Below are 20,632 nucleotides of genomic sequence, written 5' to 3' on the forward strand. Positions count from 1 at the left end.
TGGGGTTGGCCCAAGTCAGGACAAGTAAAAACTTGGAATTTTTTGCAATTCTGGACTGTTTTGTTTTGATATGGTCAATATGTTTTGTTTTCATTGAAGCATAAAATATAAGCCTAGAAGGGAGCTCAAAAGGTCAGCTATCGCCCCCTTGTTTTGATTTTGACTTTTATATTATGTTAGAATGATAGAAATATAGGGCTGGAAGGGGCCTCAAGAAGTCAACAAGCCCAGCCCCTTGTGCAGTGGCAGCTGCCAAGTAAACCCAGACCATCCCTGACAGGGGTTTGTCCAACTTGCTTTTAAAACCTTCCCTTAATGGGGACTCCGCAGCCTCCCTTGGAAGCCTATTCTAGAGCTTAACCATCCATAGAATTAGGAAGTTTTTTCTAATATCTAACCTAACTCTCCCTTGCTGCAGATTAAGCCCATTACGTCTTGTCCTACCTCCAGTGGACATGGAGAAGAATTGATCACAGTTCTCTTTGTAACAGCTCTTAACATATTGGAAGACTGTTATCAGGTCACTCCTCAGTCATCTTTCCCCAAGACTAAGCATGCCCAATGTTTTCAACCTTTCCTCACAGGTCAGGTTTTCTAAACCTTTTATCATTTTTGTAGCTCTCCTCTGGACTCTCTCCAGTTTCTCCACATCCTTCCTAAATTGTGGTGTCCAGAATTGGACACGGTACTCCAGCTGGGGCCTCACCAGTGCCGAGTAGAGGGGACAATTATCTCCTGTGTCTTTTATATACAACACTCCTGTTAATACACCCCAGAACCATACTAGTCTTTTTTTGCAGCAGCATCATATTGATGACTCATTCTATTTGTGGTCCACTGTGACCCCCAGGTCCTTTTCAGCACTACCACCACTTAAACTGTTATTCCCTATTTTATAGTTGTGCATTAGAGTTTTCCTTCCTAAGTGAAGTACTTCAAATTTAATCTTGTTAAATTCAGACCAATTCTCCAATTTGTCACTGTCATTTTGAATTTTAAACTTGTCTAGCAAAGTGCTTGCAACCCCTCCCAACTTGGTGTCATCTGCAGATTTTACAAGCATAATCTCTCCTCTATTATCCAAGTCTTTAATAAAAATATTGAATAGTACTGAACCCAGAACTGACCCATTGTGGGACCCCACTTGATATACCCTCCCAATCTGACAGCAAACTGTTAATAATTACTCTTTCAGTATGGTCTTTCAATCAGTTGTGCAACTACCTTATAGTAATTTCATCTAGACCACATTTCACTAGTTTGCTTATGAGAATGTCGTGCAGAACTGTGTCAAAAGCGTTACTAAAATCAAGGTATATCACATCTATGGCTCCCACCCACCCACTAGGGCAGTAATCTTATCAAAGAAGGAAATTAAGTTGGTTTGGCATGATTTGTTCTTGACAAAACCATGCTGACTATTTCTTATAACCTTATTATCCTCCAGGTGCTTACAAATTAATTGTTTAGTATTTTTTGCTCCAATAGCTTTCAAGGTATTGAAGTTAGGATACGCGGTCTATAATTCCCTTGGAATTAGTCTAAATGATAATATAACGTAAGAGGAATTAAATGTCTAAACAAAACAAAGCATTTCACCCCTATCCAAATTAAATGTTTCAATAGTGCTCCCTGTGACGGGGCAGAGGGGTTAACCGTTCCTTCCTAGCAGAGGAAGCCACGCCCCTGAGGCTCTGCTGGGCATGCTCCAACTGGAGAACAGGTATAAAAGCCTGCAGAGATGCTCAGTCGGGGCTGACCGCTGGAGGGGAAGGAGGCACGCCGCCAGCTCCTGAGGAGGGACAGCCTGCACTCCAGGATCCAGAGGCCAGCCAAGCCAGGACTCTGATACCCAGATGGAGTATGTCACAGGAGGAGAACAGACCGGAGGACCCCCCAAAGTGCAGAACCCAGAGTTTATGGTAGGAAGTAACCCAGGGGAACTTTAGAGGAAAACGGCGTTAGAGCCGTACAGACGCTTGGCATGTTTCAGGCAGATCCCTGCCGAGCTGGTGGCAAGGGGAACTTGCTACTACCAAGGCCCTGGGTCAGGACCCGGTGGAGAGGCCGGGCCCGGGTCCCCTTACCACCACCCCCACACACACACGCCACAGGAATCATACGGACTTTGGCTGCTAGGCCACGCTACCCTGTCTGAGAGGGATGATTATATGGACGCCAGCCATTGGGATGCACTGCTCCAATGCTGGGAGTGATTTATATGGACTCTGGCCATTGGGCCACACTGCTCTGACACTTGGGGTGAGTTAAATGGACTCTGGCACTAGGCCGCACTACCCCACCTGCGAGGGAAGAGTTATATGGACTCTGGCCATTGGGCCGCACTGCTCCAATGCTGGGAGCGATTTATATGGTCTCTAGCCGTTAGGACACACTACGCCGCCCAAGGGGTGATTGCATGGAGAGAGGCCATTAGGCCGCATTAGGCCACCCACAGAGAGGTAAACACGCAAACTTGGGAGTGGCATGGTTCCGAAACCCCATCTCACCCCTCCACAAAGGGGCTGGGCGGTGCCAGGCCCACCACATTCCCAATGACAATGTCAACAAGCACTACATTCTCCAGAAATATTTTGATTTTATCAAATCAGCATTTTCCAATGGAAAACGGTTCTGTTTGGAAAGTTCTCGACAAAGTTCAGTGCCCACCCACTTCAGGCATTCAGTTTCATTCTCCCCACCCATGTATTCTTCTCAGTTGGCCTACTCTTCACTACCGAGCCACTCTGGGATATAGGCCAGGAAACCTCTTCCCTCCCCACCGTCTGATGCAGACCCATGCACTTTCCTTTTAGAGCTTCCTGGACACAGGCGGTGTGGGACCTGACAGCATGTGAAGCTGGCAGCAGGAAGAGCAGCTGATTGAGAAGGCCTGGTTCCAAGTAGAGGGGAGGTGAAGTAGATCCGGACTCGCTGACTCACAACCCACCTCATCTTCCAGAAACTACAGACATTTTGTTCTCCCTGGCTCACCATCCCCACTGTCCTTGCTAAAAATCTGGACATGAGCCAGTCACCAGGGAACTGGCAAGTTGTCTAGGGATTAAGGGTCAATTTTCCACATATGCATCTTGATCCTGCCCTCAGACACATAAGCAGTTATGGCTAAATATTGTGCTTTTTAAGATGATGTTACAAGATCCAGAATAATCCTTTCCTAGGTATTTGAGACATTCCAATCCCATACTGTGTGTTGGACGTGGGTGAGTCTTCTCAAGGCAGTGCAGGTAGAGGGAGCTCTAATCAAAGCTGACTTACAGCAGGGGTTCTCAAACTTTTTTTTGGCAGGGCTTCCCTTCGAAAATATTTCAGGCTGGGATGACTCTTCCCCGCCCCTCTGTACTTTTCGCGGTATTAGTGAAGACCCTTACAGAGCTAAGTAACCACCTTTGTGCAGAGCCAGCGCTGGGTGCCCAGCCAGCAGCTGCCGCTTTCCAGCTGCCCGCCACTGAAGGCAAGGAAAAAGTTGATCACACAACCCCCCTACAGTCGTCTTGTGACCCCCTTTTGGGTCAGGACCCCCAGCCTGAGGAATGCTGACTCACACAGTCCATTATAAGACGCTGATGTCAGTTGCTTGTAACTTTGACAAACTCTAAGCATCCGAGCTGCCATTTCCCACGACGGGTCTTTGCCTCAGGGTAGTTTTTTCTGGGGGGTGGGTGGAATTTCAGCTAAAACCGTTCAGCCACGTCTCAGAGCAAGGTCCGGGGAACATACATTGTAAAATGCTTACAGTTGTTTAGGCTAGGCACCTCCATACATTAGAGCGGGGACTTGCACTTTGTCAGGCGGGTTGCCCTGCCCCATGGGGGAGGGGCAACCATGAGATTGGAGTACAGAAGAGGGAGGACCTAGGCCTCAGGAGGAGGTGGTGGCAATGGGGGAGAGTGGGACAAGGGGCCAGGAGAGTGTAAAAGGGGAGACCAAGATGGAAGTGCAGAGCAGGTGGCAACCTGGATGAGGAGTGAGGGGTGGGGGTATGTGAACTGGATCCAGGAACTGAGATGGGTGCAGGGGCACTGTGACATGGAGCTGAGATAGGATGAGGGACAGGGACAAGGAGACAAGGAGAGGCCGGGGAGGAGAGTGGAACAACAGAGTAGGGGGCCAGAAGAAGAAGGGGTTGGGCTTGAAGGGAAAGGGAGCAGAATGACCTGTAACCACTCAACCCACTTCCCTAAGAACCTGGAATAGAACCCAGGGGTCTTGAGCAAATAGCTGTGAAACCCACTGGCAAAATGTGCCTCATCTCCTTCTAGCATTTGGCCCATGTATCGGATGATAGCCTACTATTGATATCAGATACTCTGTTATCTCAAACATCAGCGTTCTGTGCTGTGGATCTGAAGATTCCCACCCTGCTGATGGCCCATGGGGGTGTCAATATGATTCCACGTGGTAGAATTATTGCTTTTTCAGTTTGATTTTTCCAGAAAAACTCACAATACATTAAAAGAGCATTAAGTTTGCAAAGTTAGGAAGCACTCCCCAGTTAGGAAATGCCAGAAGAAATATTGCCTTTGCGATCTTAATTCAGCTCCATTGTGCCTGTGTATTATGAGACGGTCTTTGCTTGCAGGGTCACCTACTATTTTTCCCACAGAGGCCCTCCCTCATTCAGTGCACAGGATGGACAGTGCCCTGGGGATTAATTTCCGTGATGTAGTTAATAAGGCTATTGTCTGAAGGAACCTTGCTTCATTCATTGCAGAAGCTGGAAGTTTTGCACTACCTGTAGTTCTGGATCAGGCGGGTCTAGGCCTGCCACTAACTAATGACCTGCCCCCTCAGTTAAGGGGTAGGAATCAATGGGCCCAGGACACAACTGGTTTCTTGGGACAACAAATGAAAAAACAGGAACATGAGTGAGGTCAGCAGTAAAAAATCAGGAATCTAGAAGGGGACACTGAGCAGAGAACTCTGGATAGCGCCTACTATGCCACAAAGGCATCCCCAGGCAGTCAGTGGACACTGCCCAGATGAACTCTGGCTGGAGACCTCAGCGGACAAGGAACCGGAAATAGGCCCCACAATCATGGAGCACACCGCCAACTCTCACATCCAGCTTCCTCCTCCTCCTGGAGTGATGGATGGCTCTCTCGGCCAGCACCGGGAGGAGAAGGAGATCCTGTCATTTTATGGAGCCCCAGATGGGGTGTGCATAGATCAGGAAGTGCAGAGAAAAGTGCAGCCAGACCCTCAGTAAGAGGTTCTGGAGGAGCTGGAAGAGGGGTGCAACCTGATGCATCCTACATCAGTGGGTACCAGGGTCTCCCTCTCGCTGCAAAAGGGCCGGGCATCCAGGGAGTTCTTGAACCGCACTGCATACATGCTCATGGCTCCGTTGGAAGGTTTGTAGTTAATGAAGCAGGGGACTTAAGGAAGAGAAAGGACAATCTGTTGGATAGGTCTGTTGAATGCAGCCCTGGGGAATTGGATTCTAGCCCTGCCTTTGCCACAGAGTTCCTGGGTGATGCTGGACAACGTCTCCAAACCTTTCACAGATGACGACTAACTGTGTGTTCCTCATTTCCTGGGCTCTGATTTGCAAAAATGCTTAGCACTGACATGTGCAACTGAAGTCAATGGGAGCTGAGTGCTGGGCAAATAACATGCTATCAAACACTAAGTTCTCTGATAAATCAGGTCCTAGGTGTCCCAGACTGGCTCCCCAAAATTAGCGCTCACTTGTGCCATTAACGTCGCTGTGCCTCAGTTCCCCATGCGTAAATGGGGATAATAATACCCCTCACTAGGGTGTTGTGGCCCTAATTAATGTCTGTGAAGCACTCGGGTGCTACAGTGGTGAGCATCCTAGAAAAGCCCATGTGGAAATTATTAATTCACTATTCAGAGCAGGGTTTTTATGGTGTGCAGAATTTAATGACTGGGGCCACACTGAATGACAGAGTAAAGTGAAACACTGAATAGCTACTTACTCAGTGAGTACACTGAATGAGACAGGGGTCCAGTGGAAAAAAAAAGGGTCATGTAATTCAAAATTGCGCCATAATACAGACACAAAAGGGGGCTGAATTAGGGTTGCATGGGCAACTTTAATTCTTGCATTTCCTAATTTTGAGTGCTTGACTTTGCAACCTTAATGTTCCTTTAATGCCGATTTTTGATGTGATACGTACACAGTACAAATTGATATGTCAAGTTCAGTAGTAAGGCTTGCAGAAGCTTTCGCAGCGGCTGGCCCATGGCACTAGAAATCTCTTTTACAGGAGATTAGAATGAACACAGATCTTATCACCGGGAGGACACCTCTGTCTTTTCTCTACAGCTTTCCTACAACAACAAAATCACTACCTAAAGGGAGAGAACCAAAGATCAACATTAATTACATTACATTAATTAAATGAATATTGAAAGTAAAAACACCAGCAGATAGACATATACTTACTGTGACACTCTGTACCTCAGGGGAACACCCAGCACTCCTATGGTCATCCTTGTAAAATGATTGTGTCGTATCCAATGCAAAGTTTGTCATGTCAGGTGTCTTCGGAAGGCTCATGATGCATTGAGCATTGTTGCTATAGTGATGTTATAGTAATTGTTGTTACAGTAATGTTATAGGTTACAATTTCATGTATATAGTTATGAGATGGAAAATGTGTCTTCATGGCTTAAAATAAGCCCAGGTGAAAACTCTCCAAGAGCAGAGGGGCAGTTCACACCTCATCAGGGCAGGTATGGGACAAACCCAGCCCAGCCTCACAGGAACAAAGGACGCTGGCCTAGGCAGCAACAAAAGGATCTGTTGGACTCTCCAGTGATTCCTCCCCTCCCTTTGGTCAGTTTGGGACTGCGATGAGGTAATGCTCACCTGACTCTTAAGAGTGGGGGCAAAGCTGAGAGGGAAGAAAGGACATGATAAAAGGACGAGACGTTTGCCATGCTCTTCTTCTCTCTTCCAACTCCATCTACAGACACCACCACCAAGCGACTGAAGCGCTGATCAAAGGGGAGAGTCTGGCTGAAGGGCAACCAGCCAGCCTGTGGTGAGAAGCATCTAAGTTTGTAAGGACACTAAAAGTTTTAAGATCAGCTTAGAATGCGTTTTGCTTTTATTTCATTTGACCAAATCTGACTTGTTATGCTTTGACTTATAGTCACTTAAAATTTATCTTTGTAGTTAATAAATGTTTGTTTATTCTACCTGAAGCAGTGCATTTGGTTTGAAGCATGTCAGAGACTCCCCATGCAATAACGAGCCTGGTACATATCAATTTCTTTGTTAAATTGACAAACTCATATAAGCTTGCAGTGTCCAGCGCGCATAACCGGACACTGCACAATAGAGGTTCCTAGGGTTGTGTCTGGGACCGGAAATATTGGCAAGTGTCATTTGGTTGCACAATTCAAGGAGTGGCTTACATGCCAGAGGCTGTGTGTGTGAACAGCCCAGGAGTGGGGGCTCTCACAGCAGTGCAGGGTCAGGTTGGCTCCTAGAGTCAAGGATTGGAGTGACCTAGCAGATCACTGGTCCAGATAACACCAGAGAGGAACGTCACACTTACATAATGACAGAAGAGAAGCAGTGCATTTCTTTGCTACTACATTCTACAGTGGGTGGTGTTTTAAGACATAGGTCAAAGGCTAAGTGATGTTAGTATGAGAGTAGTGCAGTGGTTATATTTTAATGAGCTACTTACACTTACCATGAATGAGATTATGTATTATTAAAATTAAATGCACAAAACATCTAGTGCAACATTAAGGTTGCATAGCTTATATACAAAAAAGGCCAGGAAATGTAAAATATTCCCACTGCAATGTTAATTCAGCCACACTTCTTTTAGACTGTAAGCTTATTGGGGCAGGAACTGTCATTTGCTACATATTTATGTAGCGTCTAGCACAATGGGGCTACAGCTTGATCAAACCTTTCAGCATTACTGAAATATAAATGTTGAATATTATTATTGGTATTCATAGTAAATTACTTAGCCCACATAGGGTATACATGTAAAGGTCCTATGTGCAGAGCTGGGGAAATAACTGATTTTCCAGTCTGGTGGCAGTTCTGAAAAATTGCAAACAAAATATGGTTTGGGTCTGAGATTCTTTAGAATTTTTGATGAGTTGAGAAAGTCTGGTTTGGGTCACTTCTGGAGCAGGGATTTGAACCTGGGTCTCTCATCTCCTAGGTGCATGATCTAACTAATAGGGCTAATGGGGGAGGAGTGGGAAATGACGGCACCACCACATTTTCCTGTTCTGTTAGTCATTTTGTTGCGGACCAAAACTATTAGTGTCAAATATGTGACTAGATTTGGGTTGACCAAAACTGCATTTTTCATCAAATAAATTATCTGTCCAAAATTTTTACCCAACTTTAACCATATGGCGGAGAGACACCAATTTCTCCATAGTTCTGATTGTAATTATCCTTCTTTTACCAGGCTCCATCTGTAGTTATTGAAAAAGTCTTTGTTCACAAAGCACATTAGATGTGGTCTGTGACCTTGGAGAATATTATGACAAGACCTGAATCAAATCAGGAAAGACACAGCTGAGATCAGGGTCTTTTAAAGACACTTCAAAAAAGTGAACCAGCTACTTTCTTGCATGCTTTATTTTATTTTTATTTTTTTGACATGCCTTTTTCTCAGAAACAGCTTAGCCCTAGTATCTTAACAGGATTTTCATCCAGGAACTCTTGCTGAATTCCAGAAGGATCTGGGATAAATTAAAAGGTTTAATTGTGGAGTTGCTCACCTTGGAAACAGAACCATGACCAAGCTCCATTAAAGTTTATAATGTTAATTGGGGCAAGGATGGATCCTCTGAAGGTTGCCATGCTATGTGCACTGAGTAATTTACTGATGGACTTTCTGAGGTTAGCCAACGAACTGATGGGCTTCATGAAGTTTACCCAAGGTTTTGAAGGATCTTCTGTGGAGTTTGAGTACCAAAGGGGGTCCTGTGGAGGCTGTGAGATGCTTTGGCCTCCTGGCGATTTTAGAAGCACCACGCGCTCCTAGGAAGCTCAGAGGCATCACGGGAATGCCTCCACCTCTTCACACCATGTTAAGGTTTCCCAGTGTGGAGATAAATATCTTCCGATTTAAAAGCTAACGACACAGGCTGAAATGCCACAGGCAATTTGTAAAACACATGATATAAGGAAATTCTGAGAGTAAAAACTTTTTCATAAACTCTAAGGCCAGAAGGGACCGTTGTAATCATCTAGTCTGACCTCCTGTATAGCACAGGCCAGAGACCTGCCCCACAATAATTCCCAGCACAGAGCTCTTAGAAAAACATCCAGCATTGATTTAAAAATGGTCAGTGATGGAGAATCCACCACGACCCGTGGTAAATTGGTCCAGTGGTTAACACTTTGGCTTTGACCTGTTGTGCCATGTGGCACACCCAAAGCATGGCCAAGCCACTTGCATTCGGTCCGATATTGCAGATGCCATTCAGCTGATGTCTAGTGAATTCTGTGACACCATCCAGGTTGGCAGTTTCTGGCTGGCAAATGTTTACAAGCCTCCAAGTGTCAGGTGGAACCAACAGGTTCTACCAAACCTCCCACACCCAGCTGTCTACGTTGGAGACTTAAACAGCCATCACACAGACTGGAGGTATGAGATTGACACTGACGGTGAGCAACTTGCAGACTGGGCATCTCAAAACGACCTTGCCCTTATCCATGATGCTAAGCTGCGAGGCACATCCCACTCTTCTAGATAGGATCGTGACTACTCTCCTGACTTGTGCTGGGTCAGTTGAGTTCATGGCCATCCTTAGCCAGCCACATGCCATGTCTTGGATAACTTTTCATGCAGCCAACACAGACCGTCGCTGATCCATATCGGGCTACAGCTCCCAGTTGTCAAGAGTTCCAAAAAGAAGCGGTGGAACTTCCGAAAGGCCGACTGGGAAAAATGTCAGGAAGTGCTGGAGAAGAGTGTGGTGACAATACCAGCATGGCATATCGGTAAATGAGACCTACTATCACTTCTGTGGTGCTATCAACAAAACAGACTGCAGAGCCATCCCACGCGGTTGGTGCCTGGTCTACATCCCCCATCTCGATGAGGAGTGCGCTACCTTGTTCGAGTGGTATGAGGCATCTGGTGACCCAGATGTCGCTGAACATCTGTCAAGACTGATTCCCCACTCTGGCACTTTGAGTGCAGAAGGTGGGGGCCCACAAGGATTCTAAAAATTAATACTTGCCAGTCCCAGCTTCTTTAAACTCCCAAGGTTACAGCTTTTCTCTGACCTTGGCTGGGTAGATGCTGCCAGTACCCAAATGCAAAACCCCTTGGAACCCAGGAAGGCGCACTTGGGAATTCCTTCCTGTAGGGTACCCTCAAGCACTTTCACCCCTTCTCTGGAGAAGAGCTGAGAAAGGAAAACAAAGAAATCAGCTGTTGCCACCAGCTAATTAAAAAAACCTGCACAAACCTCTTAGGACACCAAAAATCCAATCCTGTTCTTTTAAAAAAAAAAAAAGGTAAATTTTATTAAAAACAAAAAGAAAGGAAATATATCTGGAACTTAGGCTTTTTGCTAGATCTTAAAAAAAACAATTACAAAAATTAAGCATCAAGCTTCCTTCTTGAGGTCCAGCTTAAAGATTACAAGCAAACAAAAGCATCTGGGGTTAGCACTGAGGAGTCCACAGGCCAATAAGAAATAAAATAAATAACCCTGATTGCACTTCCTAGACATTCCCTGATTTACTTACATATCTGGGGTTTCAGATAAGTAGGTTTGAGGTATGATTTGATGCTTTTTCATACCTGGATTTAAAGCTTTTTACAGCATAGCTCCATCCCTGTCCTGCTCTGACCCCTCTCTCCAGAGAACAGCAACAGACACAAAGGGAAAGTTTTTTCCCAATTTTAAAAAGTTCTAGCCTTCCCATTGGCTCTTTTGGTCAGGTGCCCACTCCCTTCCTTTATCTGTGGACTTTTTTAACCCTTTACAGGTAAAGCAAGTAGAAAACAGCTACTAACAGGGATTTTATAGCTGGCTGGCTGGCTGGGTGTCCATAAAAGGGAGCTACCCCCACCTCCCCACCCTTCATTTATCACACCATCTGATCGAATCATTGGATGCTGCTTGCCGAGCCAGATGGGAGGAGACGATCGGGAGGATGAGCTTTACCCGCTCCAGCCGCAAATGCTAGAGTCTGCTCCGACGCCTTGGAGCAGGCAGCAGCCACGTGCCCTCTGCCGACCCTCAGTGACACCCAACCAGGTAGCCAGACACCTACTGAAAGTAGCCAGAGCACCTTTGGAGAAATAGGTGCGAAAAAAGGTGAGGAACGAATGGCGTATGTTTAAACGTGTACAACAGATCAGACGCTGCCCAGAACCATTCACTGGAACAGAGCTGGAACAGACACTGGGTAGCATCAAATGTGGAACAGCTGCGGGCTATCACACCATATCTCCAGAATTCCTGAAAATCCTTGTTTCCCGTGCTCGGCTTTGGCTTGTGAAATTCTTCACCAGAGTCATCAGTGAAGGCAGGCTACCGAAGATATGGCACACTGCAAGAGTCATTGGCCTCCTAAAGCCTGGGAAGGACCCAAATCAAGCTATCGACCCATATCATTATTGTCGGTGTGCTTCCAGGCACTGGAGCGCTTGGTCCTACAGCGCATATTACCCGACCCGGAGAGAATTTTGAGCCCTGACCAAGCCAGCTTTCACCGAGGCCATAGCACACGTGACCAAGTATTTGTGCTGACCACATTTGTTGAAAATGGCCTCCAGAGAAACTTGAAAACAGGTCCTGTTTTCATCCATCTAACAGCAGCGTACAATACGGTATGGCACACTGGCCTGTTTGTGAAGGTATCACGGGTCCTGGTACCTTGGGTCACAGGCGTTGCTGAACTGTTCCTCCGTGATACGCAGTTCAGAGTCCATATGGGTGAGAAGACGAGTGCTTGGAGACAACAAAGCAATGGGTTACCCCAGGGCTCTGTGCTTTCGCCAACCCTGTTCAACCTTTACATTAATGACCTGCCAACAATGGACTCATGAAAGTTCATTTACGCAAACGACATCTGTTGCGGTAACCAGGCCCGGACGTTTCATAAGCTTGATGCCACCTTAAACTGGGACGTAACAAAGTTAGCTGACTCCTGTAAGACTTGGCGCCTCCAGCCAAGTGTCATAAAAACAGTCTCCAGTTTGTTCCATCTTCACCACACCAGCGCAACCCGAGAACTGAATGTTTATCTGAATAGTTAGAAGGTGAAGCATGAAGTAGAACAGATCTATGGCCATGATCCTGCAACCTACTCCTGCGCCTGCGTGGACCCCATTAACCTCATTAGCCTCCTCCCCCACCCTCTATATGGAGTCAGTTGTGGGATTGGGGGCATACTGGCAGAAAGAGGGCTGGCCCAGCAGGGAGGGTGCTCGTCTGAGAGTCAGGAGATCCTCGTTCAGTTCCATGATCAACCACTGACTTCACCTGTGGATGTGGGCAAATTATTTAGTTGCTTTGTGCCTCAGTTTCCCATTTGTACAATGGGGATAACAGTGCTGCCCTGCAACGCTACATAGGTTAAAGACTGGGATGTCATCACATACTATGGTAGTGTGGTCTGGAGAAGTACCTTTACTTTAGACAGGTAAAGTCACGAGCAGGCCTTCTGTGACAAACGATATGATTTTCAGGGATGCTCAATTTCATAAGACCATGGTCTTTGTCACCCAAGCCAGGCTCCTCTATCATTGTCTATGTGTTTGGTGTGGGGGAGAAGACAAGAGCTATGATGGATTTAAATAGCTTTGAGACCTACAGCTTGATCATGTCAAACTCGCTTTGTTTAAGCAAGACAAACCCCTTCCCACAATGGGCCGAATATTTTTAATTAAGTGCTTTTGGGGAGTAAAAGTTTGGTCTTTTTTTAAAATGGAATATCTCCTGGAAACATTTTGGGGCAGATGGTTTGCCTCACTCCATTCCCTTTGTGCCACTCGTGTTTTTTTCCCCAGTGGGTGTTGAACCAGCAGACTAGCTCCTATGCCTTCCTGTCTGCTGCCCCTGTGGCAAGGACATGTCAGATAGGAAGAGGCACTGAGGGGGCCTGGCTGAAGCTTATTGTGCTCCAGCCATCTCCGGTTGGCAGATGGTCTCTTGGAGGCCATCACATGCTGGAACAAGTGAGAGCAGCCTCATGGATGCTTCAGAGGAAGGTGTAAGAACCTTTGAAATGGGCAGATGTGGGATGTCTCATCCTGATCTCTATTAGAGATGCGTTTGAGCCCTGAAGCAAGAGGTTTAATATCCCTCCTGAAATGTTTGTCATCTGCTGATCAAAGGCACAATCTAAGAGCTAGGTGGTAATATTTGTTATAACTCTGGAAGTTCTTGTCCATATAAATGTCCAATCCCTTTTTGAATTTTGCTAGGTTCTTGGTTTCAATGACTTCATGTGGCAGGGAGTTCCACAGTCTAATTTATTTTTAAATAACAAAATGCCACCTTTGGGTTCTCCTGCTAAATGTATTTCATTTTTGGTATTGTTCCTTTAACTTTTAACTGGACAGCTTAGTCACATGGGGGGATTTTTTCAGAACCCAAACACCTAGCTGTCGACATTTTCTAATTTGGAAAGAGAAACACTCCTGTTTTTCAAAATAATTCTGCAAAGAATGTGGACAATGAAAACTAACTGGTTGCAAAACATACCAGGATGGAAAATGCTTTTGGATTTGACAACATTTTCACAGAATTTTGTATCCTTTTCTTCTGCCAACCACCTCTAATTCTGAGCTGAATACAGATGAAAACATTTCCAGAAACTCAACATGGACCTGGAAATCCATTTTCTGGGCATCTCTAACTAGTAACCTCAAAGAGTCCTTTCCCTGCCCATCAGCCCAACAAGGTTGCTAAGCCAGTGACTTCTGAGAGGCCTGTGCTGTCCCATCCATACTGAAATGTCAACGTGTTGAGCCATTGACCTCCTAGAGCTCTGTCCCTTCATATTAGACTGGGAAGCTCGCAGTGCTGAGGCAGTGAGTGGTGAAACCTGACTGTTACATAATAGAAAATGCTTTTGAATTTCCCAACATTTCAGTGGAATTTGCACCCACCTCATTTTTATAACAGCTCTTATAGCTAGTGTTTTATCTTTAAAACATACATATTCTATATTTGGTGTTTTGCTATATATGCTTTCAAACTATTAATAAAAGCTATTTAGCATTGTTCTAATGGAAAAAAATCCATATGAATTGGTTATTAATCAAAATGTTGTGTGCCATAATTTCTGTTTTCTTACAATTACACAGGGTTTCCAACTCTTGCAATTGCATCTGTAGTCTCATGATATTGGGGGTGTTTCCCTATAGCCCTAGCTTTAAGTTCAAGTGATTATGTGAGAATCTCAAGGGTTTTTTCTTTGTTTGTTTGTTCTTAAGTTTTTAATTCTTAAGCTGACTTGGGCTCATGGGGCTTGGGCTGTGGGCCTGTTTCACTGCTATGGAGACATCTGGGCTCGGGCTGGGGCCCAGGCTCTAGGATCCTGTGAGGTGGGAGGGTCCCAGAGCTTGGGCTCCAGCCCAAGTCCTTGAAGTCCAGATGTCTACATAGCAATGTAACATCCCTCACAGTCCAAACCCTGCGAGCCTGAGTCAGCTGGCACAGGCCAGCCATGGGTTTTTCTTTGCTGTGTAGACAAACACCCAGTGTTTCTTGGCTACCTGCACTGTCAGACTCCAGGAGTGCAGGGGGTCTGGAGGCGGGGGGACAGCACAGCCCATTGTCTCAAGGAGATAAAAATCATGCATTGTCCAATTGGCATGTGTGATGAAGTGGGGATTTTCCCTTGTTATGTTGTATGTGAGCCTATGTGAGTCTTACTGTTTTGCATGAATGCTGTGTGTGCCTCAGTTTCCCTGTGTATTGCACCAATGTCTAGGTGGTGGGAATAGGGGTGTGTGACTTTTCTGGGGGTTGCTCCAGCTGCCTGCACAGATGCTATGGATGCCCCCTCATAACCTGAGACCCAGGAGGAGGATGTGACCAGGTGATTCTTGGCCCAGAAAGCAAGACAAAGGCCCGAGGAGGAGCAACAGGCAGGGCAGGGGCAGGCAGCTGGAAGCGAGTCAGTCTCGGCTGGCTTGGGGCGCAGGGAGAGGGCCAGAGCACTGGTTCTGGGCTCCCCTTGCCCTAAGATGGACTTGGCTGAAAGTCACGGATTTCTGTGCTAACAAGTTCTGTCCTACACTGTGTTCCTGTCGACTAATAACCCTTCTGTTTTACTGGTTGGCTGAGGGTCATGTCTGACTGCAGAGTTGGGGTGCAGGCCCTCTGGCTTCCCCAGGAGCCCCACCCGGGCGGACTCGCTGCGGGAAGCACACGGTGTGGAAGGAGATGCTGAATGCTCCGAGGTCAGACCCAGGAAGGTCAAAGCTGTGTGAGCTTCTTGCCCTGGTGCCAGTCTGCTCAGAGAGAGGAGGCTCCCACAGAGTCCTGTCTGGCTTCGCAAGGAGTAGTTCCAGAGCATCGCCCCAACGACTCCATGACAGCATGACATGTCCAGGATGCAAGCCCTGGGATGAACTCCAGCAGACCCCCGTGCACTGGTGTGTGTTGCTAGGCTGGCCTTGCAATCAGAAGGGTTCAAATCTTCTTGTAGCGAGGCGGAGTGGGTTCCGTCCAAGGCTGATGGGGAGGAACCACTCTGGGCCCTCTGGTAGGTGGGGCCAGACCAGGCCTGTCCCTCATGCTGGAATCAGAGGGGTATAACAGGAAGAATAAGAGGCGGAGCCTCCAGCTCAGTTGGGCCAGAGCCAGGGAAGGAGCCGGATGCTTCTGTCTTGCTGCTGGCCCTAGGGTTGCCAACTTTCTAATGGCAGAAAACCAAACACCCTTGCCCCACCCCTGCCCTGCCCCTTCTCCGAGACTACACCCCCGGTTCACTCCATCCCCCATCCCTCCATCACTTGCTCTCCTCGCTCCCTCGCTCATTTTCACCAGGCTGGGGCAGGAGGTTAGGGTGCTGGAGGGGGTGTGGGCTCTGGGGTGGGGCTGGGGATGAAGGGTTTGGGCTGCAGGAGGGGGCTCCAGGCTGGAGGGGTGGGGCTGAGGGGTTCAGCTGGATTTAAAAGTGGATGCCTGGCAACCCTACCTGACCCCTGCATCAGGGACCGAGCTGTGTCAACCCCTGACTCTGTGGGAGGACCCTGAGGGAGGGGAGCTGCTGAGACTGCTGCTGGCTGAGTACCCCGAGCAGCTGCTGGGAATGCTGGCCACCAAGTACCCTGAGGAGACTGAGGACGTGCAAACAACGGAAACCTATGAACAGGTCGGGGTAGAAAGTTGCCCAGGGAAACCAGACATTAGTCCAGTTGTGCTGCTGAAATCACAAGCAGCGTGTTTCAGGAGGATCCCTGGTGACCCACTCGCCACTGGTAGGGCCCTGGGCTGGGACCTGGTGGAGTTGGGTGGCCCTGAGTCTCCTGGCTGCCAACCCCACCCCTGGGATGGCAGCCTCCCCACCTTAGGCCGGACAGCCTGCGTTTGTCTGCCCCAGCCAAGGAGCTGGGCCATAGACTGCTGTTGCTCTGCCCTGCCCAGAGGGTGTGAGCCTGATTGTGTCTGCTGTCTGCCCAGCCAGGGAGCTGGGTTATAAACTGCCAACTGCCCCGCCCCAAGGGGCCAGGGCCTTGGACTCTTTGCTGACACTTATAGCTACTGGCTGTCAGCTGCTAGGTGGCATAGCAAGGCGGAGTGGCCTCCCTCCGAGGCTGACAGGAAGGAACCACTCCAAACCACTACACTTCTCCTCCTTCATTTCAATTCAAAGCCCCCAGTCTGGAGAGCACATCAAACCGTGACCACGGTCCAGGCCAAAGCTCAATTAAGTCCTTCCATTGACTCCAGTGGGCTTTGGACTTGGATTCCACAACCCCATCCGTTGTGCTGGGAGCATAAAGAACCCTGTCACTGATTATTTTCCTCTTTCCTTTCAAGGAAAATATCTAAGGGGAGAATCAATTAAGATGATTCATTAATATTCATTAAGAAGCTTAGTCTGTAGTCTCTTAAGAAGCACTGTTAATAAAATCCTCTTACACCTCATCAAAACTGAAGAGTAAGGGTAGCCTACGCATCAAAGCTGTGCACCGGCTAGCCTCTGTGAGCTAGCTTGAATCCACTGTTACTGTTATCCGTGCCAGCTGAAGACAGCATTTCCATGCCTGGCTTGTACTCTCTGTGCTGAAGTCCACACTCCACTGTCTTCACTGTTACTGTTACTTGCACTAACTGGATTCAAGCAAGCTCAGGTAGGCCAATCCGGGTATAGCTTATGCTGTGTAGACGTACCACTCTAGAACATCAAATAAAATAGCCAGGAGGTTCACATGAAGTGTGGTGATTTAACAGTAGTCCTGGATTTAAGTGGGGGCAACGTAACAGCTTGGAGTCTGCACACCCATCAGTCCTTGCCTTCAAACATTCTAGACCAGGTGGCCAGTCAGAGAGATTTCTGAGCTTTGCATGGTACCAGGAGGGCTGGCTGAAATCCACAAGAAATTAACTAATGCAGCTGCAAAGGTACATGACAAGAGGAGATGAGACTTTGCTGCCACTCTGGCTGCAATCAAGCTACAGCTTCTCTGAAAACGGAAGAAAAGGAAATTTGAATGGTAATTGGAAAACTTTTAAGCAGGAATTTCTGCTGCGTCGCACAGCAGTCAGTGCGTCTGAAAACCCTGACAAACAAAAAGGGGAATTGTGTCTTATGATTGCAGGGTCACAGGCAGCTGAGATTTAGATTGCATTTAAATACACAGACAGGAGAAGAAAAAGATAAAAATCAGTGTGCTTCGAAACCAGTGTGCTGCATTCTGCTCACCAAAGGAGAGTGCGACTGTCAGAGCGTCCCCTGCTGGTCGCTCACCTGGCTGGACCTGAGTGCTCTTAAGCTTGCCTTGGTCTGGGAAGGCTTGATCAGTCTCTTTCTTTGGCCTCTGGTGCGCTTCTTGGACAGACACTCTGTTATCCCTGCACAGAAGTGGGATTTCATGGTCCAGCTGCTGCTGTCCTCCAGTGCTGAGCCCCCCTTTCCACAAAGACACCCTCATTGTGTAAGCACACCCCTTTCCACAGTGCCAACTTTGTGGCGCTCTGATTTACAGTTTACCTGCTCAGGGACACAGGGTAGGTGAAACATATAACAACACAGTGTTTGCAAAAGGTTCCAAAATCAATCACTCATTACATGATTATTTATTACATTACTGGATCCTCCCCCTTCTCCACAGCCTGGCTTTCTGCTTCTGGTCTCTTCACCCTCTCTCTCAAATGGCTCGTGTCAAAAGTCCTCCTTTTATAAAGCCACAGTCCCCTCTCTCACATGACCCACTGATCAGTCTCATCAAGTGTTCAAAGTCCCCCGCCATCTGATCATTTGTCTGGTTACTAGCCTGCCTGACAGGACCAGTTTTCTGGGTTTGGTCACCTTCTTTGTCCAAGGGTGCTTCCATTGGAATAGACGACTATCTAGGTTTAACGACTCCACCCCTTGGAATTTCATCCCATAACGGAGGTAAAAAGACAGCAGAGAGGGCAGACTATCCCTATAATGGGGAATTAGTTATCTGATAAAAGAATACTCTTACAGTTCATGATCTCAAACAGAATTCATCAACTGTACATAGATTTCCCCAAATAGCCACGCCGACACATAGAAGCCAGCATTGTTTCTGCTGTACAACAGTGTCAAGTGGGAAGACATTTGATTCCTTCATCACAGATCTTAAGAGTCAACAATGCTGTTGAGTAGCTGTGAGTGAGCTCCCAATACCGATGAGTCAGGAAGATGAAATGGTATGGGGAGCTCAATGTTTTGCAGAAGATTAGTGGAGAGGCTACTGCGGTTGCACACTGCCTCCTGGACAGTGCAGATCTGATTTTCAGAAGTGCTGAATGCCTGCATTGAGGTGAACGGGAGGAGAAGGTGAATCAGACTGAAGCATGGGATACAGTAAAAAATGGCAGAGATGGCCCCATTGCTCCAGATTCAGCTCTCAACTTTTTTATAAGCAAGTCACTTTAATCACTCTGTGCCTCAGTTTCCCCATTTGTAAAAAGGGGATAATCATACTGCCCTCCTTTGTAAATCTACCAATACAAAGCACTAGGTAAGAGCGAGGTGGTATTGTTATCCAATAGGTATTACAATGTTAGAGGTGCCACCACTGACACTATTGTAGGCATTCGGAAAAGCTATTGTTGTTAATTATTTGTATGAGGTCAGCCACTAGAGCCCGCAAGGGAGACTGTGCCATTGTGCTAGGGGCTGTCTGTGCACATAGGCCTTGTCTACACTTACGATGGCCTGCAGAGTACAGGCACAACGCATGCAGCGACACATGGCAGTGAAAGGTTCCAGCAGTGAGGAGGCAGCAGGATACTACACTGCTAAAAATAGCAGTGTAAATGGGGGAGGCACTGCTTGGGCAAGTAAAGAGCAGTTTAAGAAATGTACCCTGGGGGTTCAGGTGTGTAGGGCACTCAACTCTACACACCTAAGCAGTGCCTCACCATCTACACTGCTGTTGACACTATACTAGTTGGGCATGCAGTGGCTGTACTCTGCACACTGCGGTAAGTATAGCCGTGCCCACAGTCTCTGCCCCAAAGAGTTTACAATCTAAATAGACAAGACAGTTTTCATTCCTATTTTACACGTGGACAACCAAGACACAGGGATTAAGTGAATCTCCCAAGGTTACCCACAGAGTCTGTGGCACAGAACCCAGCTCTCTTGAATCCCTGTCTAATGCCTCATCCTGACGCTAATCCTTCCGCTCCAGACAAGCGTGCCTCTGGGGCTGAGTAGGAGAGCTGTGAAGTCACTAAACAGTGAATCATTTCCCTTGTGGTTTGAGGCATCAACATTGCGTGAGCAGCGTTCAGGAATATTTGTGGACATGTCAGTAAAACAATATTTCACTCAAAAGGGTTTCACTGAGAACAAACGCAGAGTGATGCAGCTGTCTGCAGGCTGCACGTAGAACAGAGATCAGTAAGATGCTGCTCCTCAGAGCTGTGGATTTCAAAGGAACACCAGAAGTGGCCCACAAAGAAGGAATCAGACACTCAGGTATCTGCATGAAGGGTATATGTGTGTCCTTATGTTCCCTGATCGAACTGGATGCTCTGAGGCTTGCAGAGGACTGGGGTTATAGTTTAAGCTGCAACTTCCCATTGAAACCCAGCTCTTTCTCTCCCATGATTTCCTCAGCCTCTTCCTGCATCAACAGGGATGAGGTTTCTATGGGGTTCTGGTTTTGTGCAACAGGATCCCTTGTATTTTTGCTTTGCTGATGCTGGATTTTGTGCATCAGCCTGTTTCATTCTATTTCACTATTTCTCTCTGTCTGTTTAATTCATTCCCTCTATATCTTCTGCACCCCTAACTGTACCATCTGGACATGCTCTTGTATATATTTCTGCAAGAGGATACGGTCTTGATAGAAATAATGGCTAGATTTACCATGTCAAAACTGAGAATGGACTCACGTACAGAAGGAACAGGTGATATCCTACAGAAACTAATACATTTGGATTTTAGCCAAACTTGGGTAGAACATGAGGA

Source organism: Caretta caretta, chromosome 5, assembly GCF_965140235.1.
Source record: "Caretta caretta isolate rCarCar2 chromosome 5, rCarCar1.hap1, whole genome shotgun sequence".
Taxonomy (NCBI): domain Eukaryota; kingdom Metazoa; phylum Chordata; order Testudines; family Cheloniidae; genus Caretta; species Caretta caretta.